The following is a 9,218-nucleotide window of genomic DNA, read 5'->3' as shown; positions in this document are numbered from 1 at the left end:
AAAATTAAACTAAACCACTAAATTCATGCAGCCTCTTGAATATGTATATAAATTTCATTCTGCATCTCACAGTTTGGGCACATGTTTAATATAGTGGAGTTACTTTAGTTTTTACTGAAATGCAGCTTCCTTTGAGTGAATCACAGTAGACTGGCAAAACAATGTTAAATGACACTCTGGCAGGAAGTAAATAGGATAATATTTCACTGAAGGAAAATTGCAGGAAGTCAGTAGAAATGTTTGTTATCTTAGCTGGAGCTGGCATTTGGCCTGGTTACTAAAGATAACACCTTTTTTTTGCCTCCAAGATTTGTCACTAGCTGCTTTATGACCATGTATCTTGATTTACATCTCACTCAGAACACCTCCAGCTGCAGAGCATCACCAGTGCGTGCAGGGTGACTCAAGGCTTCTTAACAGCATAGACAAAGTTGAATTTTTCAGCGCCCAGGATGAGGGACTGGCGCAAGATGGCTTTTTCCACAGGCAAGAGAAGAGTAGTAGGGAGGGGTGCAACTGTAATTGCAGGCTGAGGAGGAGAGCACTGCAGAACTGGGATTGCTACCACTACTGCCAACAGACACCTGAGACAAATCAGGTAAGTGACTGCTGCACCTGTTCTGAATAACCCCAACTTCTGTCTGAACAGCTGCAGCCACTGCCAGCCTGCCCTTCCAGAGCTCCTGTGGTGACTAAATAGGCAGCACGCTGTCCCTGAGCACACTGCTGTCCTAGGCAAGTCTCTGTTTTGCTTATTTATATGACTGGCATCACCCTGAAGTTGTGAATTCTCATCTGGAATAAAAGAAGAAAATCACATCTGACTCACAGGAATTGCTGAGATCTGGGTTTGTTTTCCAAGGCCTAGTCAGTGCTAGAAGCTGCTTAATTTCCAGGACCTAATGGGACTGCTTTCCCAAAAAGTTAAGTGCAAAATGTGCACAATGATCAGTTGGATATTTCTGATAAATTTATCAGGAATGGGAAATAGTTATTTTTAGAAATTGTTGATTATGCATGGAGGTGTATTTTGTGAACTGCACACTACCTGTCATGCTGAGCACTAAGGAAATACCACTCTTACTTCATAAGTTGTTGATGGGGTTACCAGGCAAAGCTACTTGTCAAGGGACACGCATTTACTCTACAGCTTGAAAAGTAAAAATGTTATATCTGCAGCTGATTCTTGTAAATCAATCTATCTTGTAAATCAATTTATGGCTAAGTCTTTGACAGGCTGTGATGTGAGCTTACAACTTCTCTTGGTGGCTGAAGGAAGTCGCCACATTTCTACCACAAAGACCTCTTGTGACCTTGATAGCAGCTTATCTTGCATGACTGATTACAAAGAGTTTAGAACTAGATGTTTTGCTGCTTTGGTATTTTTTTCCTCTTCTGAACTCTTTTCCTAGGTTCCTTGAACAACTCTCTCTCTGCGTTGCCAAAACGTCATATGTGCATCTGGGAGGCATTCCAACTTCCAACTGCCGAAGTGGGTCACTCCTCATATACGCACATTTACAGTCTTTTGCAGATGCCCAGGCTCTAAGCATAGCGCTAGGAGAACCTAAGAAGTACTGTCACAGCCTGTTGCTTTCAAAGATTCACAGTATTGCCAGCCAGCATTAACTCTCATATTTGTTCTCTCTGACTGTCTGTCTTCAAAAGGAGATCTTGTAATGATCGCCCAGCTAAGGATGAATTATTAATTTGAGATGCTGAAGGAGATTTGTGTCAGAGCCCAGCTTTGGATGGGTGACTTGCACAGAGCTTAAAAGCATCTCTAGCTCATCCCCCTGCCTCATTTTGCATTCTGTGCCATTTCTCTCACTGCCTCAGGGCAGAATGTTTCAGAAAGTGGGAGTGGGAATATTTTTATTCATCCTGTTACATTAACTTAATCTCATATTGCAAAGCAGCTGTGTAATGTTTTGTATTAAATCTCATGTCTTCCCTTGGGTGTGATTAAAATGCAGGTGAAGGTTTTTTTTAATTTTATTTTATTTCCCCACTCCCAACGCTCTCAAGGGGCCATTAGGCTTCATCCTTAATAGCTTGCCATCCCTTGCCTCTGCCAGTCCTGCTGCACACGCAACTGCACTTCTCTGATGAAGGGTGAAGTCTTTTTAGTGACTCGTGCACATGCTGCACATTAGTGAAGCCATCGCTAGTTCAGGTGAAGGGATGGCTGCTCCCTGGCACATTGAATAAAGCCTTGGTTGGCAAATTCTCTATTTGCCTGATTACAGCCCTGGAATGCAGGGAATCCCAGTTGGACGGAGACCAGCTGCTCTATCAATACCCTGGGGTTCACAGAATCCCAGGTTGGAAGGGACCTCAGGGATCATCTAGTCCAACCTTTCTAGGAAGGGCACAGTCTAAACAAGATGGCCCAGCACCCTGTCCAGATGACTTTTGAAGGTGTCCAACGTGGCTGAGTCAACCACTTCCCTGGGGAGATTATTCCAATGGTTGACTGTCCTCACTGTGAAAAATTTTCCTCTTGTGTCCAATCGGAATCTCCTCAAGAGCAACTTGTGTCCATTCCCCCTTGTCCTCTCCATGGGACTCCTTGTAAAAAGGGAGTCTCCATCTTCTTTTTAGCTGCCCCTTAAGTACTGGTAGATGGTGATGAGATCCCCTCTGAGCCTCCTTTTCTCAAGGCTGAACAAACCCAGTTCTCCCAGCCTATCCTCGCATGGCAGGCTTCCCAGTCCTTTGGTCATCTTGGTGGCCCTTCTCTGGACCCCATCCAGTCTGTCCACATCCTTTTTGTATAGCAGGGACCAGAACTGTACACAGTACTCCAGGTGTGGCCTGACAAGCGCTGAGTAGAGCGAATAACGACTTCTTTATCTCTGCTGGTGATGCCCTTTTTGATGCAACCCAGCATCCTGTTGGCCTTCTTGGCCGCAGCAGCACACTGTTCGCTCATGTTGAGCTTCCTGTCCGCCAGGACCCCCAGGTCCCTTTTGACAGAGCTGCTCTCCAGCCAGGTGGATCCCAGTCTGTGCTGTACTCCCGGATTATGTTTTCCCAGGTGCAAGACTGTACAATTCTTGTTGAACTTGATAAGGTCTTAAACTATTCCCAAAACTATTGCTTCATTTCAGTGACTGTTTCCAAGAAAGCCAGAATTTCCATTCTCATCCTTTCTAACATGCCATTGCTTCTGCTTGCAACAGAGGTACTTGCCCCCATTTTGTCAGGTTAAAGAGAAAAGCCCCTCTGTCTGCGTCTGACCCTCCTTTCCCTACTCACTCTGTGCTTTGCATCTTTATCTGTAGAACCAAAATGAGATCAGCCGGAGGACAACACAGAGACCTGATAGTGAGTGAGCGAGAGGTTATCACAGGGATACATGGGGGAAAGTAAACAGTTAGAGTGAAAGTCCTACAGAGAACACAACAGGGCTGGAGATTGTGAGAGAAAATGAGCCTAGAGAAAAAGGAGATGAAAGCAGGAGAGAAGCTGAGACACATACTGAGAAGGAGGGAGATGCAAAAGCACAGACTGGATTGCAGACTGCACAGAAGGAGCTAACCTGAGGGCTTGCACTGCTGCTTTGCCTCTGCACCTCTACTAGAGCAACTGAAACCATCTTAAAAGCAGTGCTGCAGAAGTGGTTTGCGCAAACCCCTGTTCCCCTCTAAACTCCTCAGTCCTGATTCAGCTGTAGTTTCCACGATTTCAGAGAAGTCTGGTTAACATTTTTTTCTAATGTTTTTAACTTTCACAGCCACTTCTGCAACTTGTTGACACAGACAGGACCACAAGTGGCATGAAAGGCTGTGCAAAGGGGCTGGTTACAAGAGGGAAAAGCAGGAAGCTTCAGAGCCTTTGCCAGGCTTTCCATGCTTCTCAAGTTTCAAGGGTTTGCTGGATTCAACCTTCTAGTAGACTGAAAGAGTATCTTGGGCATCTTTCAAACAGAATATCGATTCTGGATCCTTCTCTGAACGTAGCTCAGAAAAACAGGAAAGAAAGAGATGCTTCTTTTCTCTTGCTTTGTAAGCTTTCATGATGTATGTACAGTAAATTATTCTCAGTAGGTCACTAAGAGCTACTTATCATACTACTTAGAGCTATTTAGCATAATACTTGGTATTATTTCATTGAAATCAGTCCGGTAAAAACAGGGGTGAAGTTGGCTTCAGCCTTTAATAAATCCACAGTTTATCTCTTCCTGATAGGAAACAGCAGCTAGTAACTCATAATGTTGTTTAAAACATTAACAGCAGGTATCTGTCAGAGAAGGGACCCATGTAGTTCCAGCCTGTGAAGAATCCATATTTTTAAGCTGTAAAATAACCATATTTGTACAACAGTTGTTCCAACTAATGAGTGTCCAGCCAGTGAAAGGGTTTTCATCTTCAGGTAAAAAAACCTCATGCCTGAACTAGCTGATAGAGCTGCAATCATGTGGTTTGATCACAGATTAGGAGCCCTAAATTCTAATCCTGATGCCCTCTTGGGGAAATCACTGCATATTCCTGGCATTCATTTTCTCCCCTGTGAAAATGAGAGGCTGATTAATTAGTGCCTGGTGAAAGGTTCACAAGGACCATTTTATTACTACATTTTGAAAAATAACTCATCTTATTTTTCACCAAGTCTGCCTCAATCCCACCGTGCAGCATTCAGCAATTTTGCAGCTCCTGTACCCATCATGGATGCTCTATTCACTTACAAGTTCCCTTTTATTGACAGAAAAGCAGGGCTGCCTTATGCACACATGCACAAAAGGACTCTTGAGACTGAGGAAAAAGAAGCAAAACCTGTGCAGTTTTGTTTCTGCCCTGGCTGTGTGTATGCTTGGAAGGGGGGTGCATGACAAGTGAAAAGAAGTGTGCAGAGAAGTACTATCTTTTATTAAAGAAAGTAGCATAACTGAGAAAAAACAGAGATGTTGCTGGGAGTAAAAGAAAGCTGTGTACTTTCTGACAGCTCTCCCAATGGGGTTATAGTAGCATCACCATCCAATCATCGATTCATGGACTTGTTAGGATATGACATCTCCATCTTTCACTGGACATCAGTCCAGATCTTACAAGCTACACCCCACCTAGGGCACTGAATTTGATAATAAAAAATTCTGGGATCGTGTGTGATGTCCAGCAACCTTTATACCATGCAAATTGAGTGACAGTTGTGATGCTCCAAGTCATTGACACTGTGGTTGCATTTTACAGCCTCTTGCACTCATTTTACAGAGCCATGAGTGTTTAGCCCAGCGTTTAGCAGAGAACAGTCCAAATTTCTGGATTTAATAAAATTCTATTTTATGTGATACCAGGAAAAACTTTAGGTCCTTCCATGCCAAAGGTCATAATTTCAGCAATCTCCCAGCTAACCTGGTACCCCCCATGTAAACCAGCTCCTACAGCATGGGGAATAGTTTTGCCATACGACACACCATGCTACCTCCCTTAACCTAAGGGCCCAGTGGGATGACTGATGTCGAGTTCTGATGTCGAGTTTTGTTTTTCTCCTTAGCCATGTTACATGTGCTTTAGAAGAATTTGCTTGGATAGGACCTTCTCCCAGATTCAAGGGGAGCTATCACCACTTTGCTGGCTAGGGATTCCTTTCTACATATAGACATTAGAATCCTTTGCTTCAGTTGGCTCTCTGGAAGGAGCCATGTGGGGAGAAGGGAAGCAGTGAAATAGTTTGAATGGCATCAACTTACATCCCTCAGGAGGATTCCATATGTTTTTAGCAGATGTTTAACAAGTTATGGCAACACAACTGGCTGTGTTGAAACAAATTGCAGGGTGACCATCTAACTGTTGTCAGAAGTGAAGTTTTCAACACTTCCATCTGCCCCCGGCAGTTACTGCTTTTCTCTGTGAACCACATGCCGTATCTTTATCAGAAAAATAATGAAGAACTCTAACTGTCCAATAAAGTGTTAATTAATTGGAACATCTCAAGGAACAATAAACCCTGAAGCTATGTTTACTAGCTTTCTTTTTTTTAAAGGAGAAAGGTGCTTTGTAAATTCTTAAGAGAATAAAAATAGCTTCAGGATTTTAGTGTCAGCTGGAGTTTTAAAAGTGCGTTTGAGCCTCCTCCCTTTGTATTATGAGAGAAATGCAAACGCCAAGGATTGTCAAAACATTCGAGGATAGATGTTTGGATGAGTAAGTCACTTGTCTGGGATCCAGGATCTCCTAGCTCATGTCCTGGAGCTGCCACAGACCTCTAGTACTTCTTCAGCATTCATTTTTTGTGCCTCAATTTCCTATTTGTAAATGGGGATAACTGTTTCTCTGTATTTGTCTCTCTTGTCATATTTAAAGGAAAGGAGCTGTGGGGTTTCTGGTACAAATGGGAGCCTCCATTTTGCTTGTCCTTAGTGAAAATTACCAAAAAGATTGTGGGAAACAAAGGGTGTTCCCATGTAGGGTTCAGGAAGTACAGAAAAAGCTCAGCTGCAAATTTCAGAGGAACCATGAACATTGAGAACTTTCTCAAAGGATGTGCAGTTGGAAATCTTGGGGTTTTGGCATAAGCTCCATTTTAGGAAACTTAAGGAAAAAAGGTGAACAGTGGACAGGATATTTTCTGGTTTTTTTCCAGTTCAGTAATATACAGCTTTACCCATTGTTAGCAGTGTAGATAGATGTCTATAATCTTAAATATATTCATTTTTCTTAAAAAGTATCCCTTCAATGCTTAATATTAAAATTATTACAAAGAATTCTTTTAATTGAGATTTTCCTGGGCAGAGTCCAAGGGTTCATTCAATCGTTGCTTCTGGAGTTTTGGTTTTAGACACCACCACCAGTTCTTTTGTGTAATCTTGTAACTCCAAAGACAAGGAAGGAGGGAGGTGGGCAGGAAAGCATTTAAGAAAATTATGTCTACCCATGTGAGCATCTCAATGAGCTTTAAGTATTGTTCATGGATTGGATAACCTTATGAAGAGCCTGCCTTTTGCCCTAGAAGCCTGCTTCCCATCTTGTGGTCTGTGGGTCTGAGAGACATGAGAAGGTCACAAGTGAAATGATGACAAAACCTGCTTTTTCACTTCAGAAAAACATACCTATATGTTACTCTGTTATCAAGTAAATACAAAAACAAAGTTGGGCAAAATAAATCTGTACATGAATATTCAAAATGCAACTTAGTTCTTGATTTAAAAAAAATTACCACGGCAAAGCTGCATGAGGGCCTGTGATATTTTTTTCTCCAAAATGTTAGTTGTTGCTTGGATGAAAATGATTGGGAAATGCTGATATTGACAAAGAAACCAGCTCGTAAACAGTTTAGCTCTGGTTTTCCCAGCTGAGACCAGGAAAGCAAAACTGGGTTGAAAAATACACTGGCATGGTTTTAATTATTATTTTAATAACGAAGCTTGAACAAACTTCTTGCTACCAATACATCAACTGCCCCCTTGTGCTGTTTTCCCAGGCCTGATGGAGGGGCCCTGGGACAGCAGTCTGACAGCAGATGAGAGAGCACACTGATCAGTGTAACTCTAGTCAGCACTACAAGCACTTGAAATTTCAGAAGAAACAAGATTGCTTACTTTACTGTCTTTATCTGGGAGCAGGTGAGGAGGTTCAGACAGTCAGTTGTCATCTTAAGCTCTTTGTGGCTAAGACCTTGTTTGTTTTGCACTCTCAGAAGTGCCATTCAGTCTCATGGCAGAGTTAATAACACTATGTGGTTTCTACTGAGTGCACATTGCTCCTGGAATGTGCTATGGTTATCTGGAAATAGACTGGTACTTAGGTTCCAGCATGCAGATGCCAGAGTGTTTCCTTCTGCCCATCTGCCTAGGCAATGAGCTGGGCTGTGTGTCAATCCAGCTTTAGGAACCACAGCCAAGCTGGATCGTGGTTGGATTCCTGCTTTATCTGCCTTCACAGCAAATTGGGAAAGAAGGTAGCAGAACTACTGAAAGAAAATAATAGGAGAAGAAAGGGAGCAGTCTGAAGGCAAAGGAAGTGGGAGGAAAGGTGGGGAGGCCAGGGAAGGAAGCAACAGGGAAACTGTGAAGTTGAGAACTAAGATGTGAAGCACAGACGGGAAAGGGTTCATAAGTAATGGGTTAGCTGTATGGTGTGAAATTCAATTCTCTCCTAAATCCATACAGTTACACCAGAGAGGAACCTGCCCTGATTTGTTCATGGCTTCCCAACATTGCAGTTTCTGCTTCTGAAAACTCAAGCCTATCAGAAGTGTAACAGAGAGACTATTCGGTGAAGGGTGTAGAGAACAAGTCCTATGAGGAGCGGCTGAGGGAATTGGGATTGTTTATCCTGGAGAAGAGGAGGCTGAGGGGAGACCTTATCGCTCTCTACAACTACCTGAAAGGAGGTTGTAGTGAGGTGGGGGTCGGTCTCTTCTCCTTAGTAACAAGCGATAGGACGAGAGGAAATGGCCTCAAGCTGCGCCAGGGGGAGTTTAGGTTAACTTCACCAAAAGGGCTGTCAAACAGTGGAACAGGCTGCCCAGGGAGGTGGTGGAGTCTCCATCCCTGGAGGTATTTAAAAGAAGGGTAGATGTGGTGCATGAGGATGTGGTTTAGTGGTGGACTTGGGAGTGATAGGTTAGTGGTTGGATTTGATGATCTTAAGGGTCTTTTCCAACCTTACTGATTCTATGATTCTATGATATGTATGATGTAATATTCAAGGGACAGACCCTTCAGCAGTGGGAAGGTTGCAGCTCTAGGCACTTCTGAAACAGGAGAAAGTGGCTTTAGTGTTTTGGGCTAAACCATGGAACTATTTCCTCCTCCTGATTTCATTTCTGTGATGTATTTATCAGAAAACAAGTAAAACAGCCCTCTCACAAGTTTATCTGTGGTAAAACTGGTTTTATCCAAGATTGCTATTATGCTTTAAGTTCGCAGAGGCTATACTATATCCTTTACACATAACAAAGAATGTAAACCCCAGCTTTAAATGCAAAACTCAATTCAGTGCTGGCTGGGATTCACAAAGCAGTTCCTTCATGATAGTGAAAGCACTATAAACTCGGGAAGCTCATTTTCAATAGTGGCCCCTTAAGTTGCACATTTGAGCATGTAAGAGCACTATTGTGTCTTTGCGAGCATGTGGAAGATTTGAAAGCTAGGGTCACATATAGCTGACTTTTGTTCATTTACAAAAGTTTTACAGAATCAGGATGGAAAACAGAAAAAACAAGTCTTAGGATACATTGCCCTATACTTTCTTCCAAAATATCAGAATAATGAT

At 42.7% G+C, this 9,218-nt stretch overlaps 1 protein-coding gene across 1 annotated transcript in view; it reads left to right on the top strand.

Annotated features, from left to right (window-relative positions):
* Positions 1-402: 402 nt before the first annotated feature.
* The window catches only part of TSPAN18 (tetraspanin 18), a 160,426-nt gene continuing 151,610 nt past the window's right edge, over positions 403-9,218 (top strand). Inside the window, exon 1 of the mRNA XM_064452283.1 lies at positions 403-598. The gene's annotated coding sequence lies outside the window, so the exon portion shown is untranslated. The remainder of the gene's footprint in view (positions 599-9,218) is intronic.

This window comes from Phalacrocorax carbo, chromosome 5, assembly GCF_963921805.1.
Source record: "Phalacrocorax carbo chromosome 5, bPhaCar2.1, whole genome shotgun sequence".
Lineage (NCBI taxonomy): Eukaryota > Metazoa > Chordata > Aves > Suliformes > Phalacrocoracidae > Phalacrocorax > Phalacrocorax carbo.
The sequence above is the reverse complement of the archived record's forward strand: the minus strand, read 5'-3'. Positions and strand labels throughout refer to the sequence as shown.